General features: G+C 41.8%; 1 pseudogene; it reads right to left on the bottom strand.

The window, feature by feature from the left end:
• Nucleotides 1–229: 229 nt before the first annotated feature.
• On the bottom strand, nt 230–1,000 carry LOC122562439 (annotated as a pseudogene).
• Between the last annotated feature and the right edge of the window lie 718 nt (nt 1,001–1,718).

Here is a 1,718-nt window from a genome sequence, read left to right as displayed (position 1 = left end):
ACAATTGTGTTTATAGGAGAGGGAATCAACAAACTTCCTTAACTCAGATTTGCAAAAGATAAAACATTGTAGAGACATATATCCTGAAAATGAACACACACAGATGCAAACAGACACAGGCACAAATATTGTTGGATAATTCACAGATGCTGCTTCAAATGAAGAAATGGGGTGTACTTTTTTTACTGTTCTTCAATAGTAAGTTTCTTTCTCTGTCAATGACGATGAATCACCCAAATGCTGAACCCTTTATGGAGAGCAGCATGACCAAACTAAATACTGCTAACAATTGACAAACACAGAGTGTAGAAGCTGACTGTCCCACGACGCGCTGCCAGACCTCTAATAGCTCAGAAGTGAAACCATCCCCAAATCCAGACGTCTCCACTAAATCTAGCTTCCTTTTGCAAATTGGGCAGAGTTCATTACGAACTGTAGATGACCGCATCAATATGAAAAGATTCTCATGCACGCCTGAGGGGATGGGTAAAACTCCATGACAGTTTTGGTCTCGATGCCGCATTCCCTAACTAAATTCTGTGCTCAGTATCAACACACACTCTCTCACCCATTGGAATCTGTCTCATGTGTCCGAAGTCACTGTTCCCTTCAAGAAAATCTTTTCCACATGACATATTGTGAGTGGCTTCAGCATTGTGGTAATGGAAAATTAAATTCCTGCCTTGATTTACAGCATATTTCACAAGAAAAGTTTTGCGTCTGTCCAATGTGCAATATCCATCGTCTGGGCAAAGAAGTTTGATGTAATTGAGTGATGGTAATCCTCACGCAGCGGAGTTACAAATGTTTCATCAAATCCTAGTTAATTTAAAAGCACCCCATATTTGTTCATGATGTTCCGTCGGCCTTTTGGCATTTCAGACTGTTCGCACTTCTCCAGCTCTCCAATCAAATGGCTGCAGAATTACTCAGTGAATGCTGAGATTGAATAGTCTCCCTCAGCTGGCATGGAATTACGGAACAAGAAACGAATCCCACATCATGGAGATCAGTTGCAAATGAGTTTCTCCTTCACCCGCTCTCCATCCCGTTAACAATTCTCTCGCTCTCTCTCCTCCTCCCTCTCTCCTCTGTGCATCAAGTCTTTCTTCCTCCTCAGTCTCAGTCTTGCAGCCTCCCCCTCGCCTCTCTCATCCTCTCTCACCCACAAGCCCATTATTCGCTACGTCCTTTCCCTCTACCCCTCGCAACTCTTCCTCCATTTTTCTTCCCCCCCCCCATCGCTGAAAGGCAGAGAAAGGATTTAACAGAATGAGTTTGGTGATAAAGTGTTTTAGTTATACGAACATGCCAGACAGGCCGGGAATTTTTTTTTTTAAATGGACCATTAATATTAGAGGTTTATAAAGTCATTTACCGCATCAATAGGATGAAGAACAAGTATCTTCTCCAAGACTGAGGGAATTTAAAACTCGGGTGCATAGTTTTGAAGGTGATAGGAGAAGATATTAAAAGGACGTGAGGGTCAACATTTTGCACAGTGAATCGTGCATGAACAAACTCTCAGAGAAAGTGGTCGATGCAGGTACTATTACAATATGGAAAAGACGTTTGGATGAGCAAACACAAAGGAAAGATTTGTAAGTATATGATGCAAACGCAGTCAAAAGAAGTAGCATAGTTGGCAACATAGTTGGAGTGGACTGGTTGGACTGTAGGTTATTTTTCCATGTTATTTGACACTGACTCAATACTCT

This window comes from Chiloscyllium plagiosum, chromosome 25 (assembly GCF_004010195.1).
Source record: "Chiloscyllium plagiosum isolate BGI_BamShark_2017 chromosome 25, ASM401019v2, whole genome shotgun sequence".
Lineage (NCBI taxonomy): Eukaryota > Metazoa > Chordata > Chondrichthyes > Orectolobiformes > Hemiscylliidae > Chiloscyllium > Chiloscyllium plagiosum.
The sequence above is the reverse complement of the archived record's forward strand: the minus strand, read 5'-3'. Positions and strand labels throughout refer to the sequence as shown.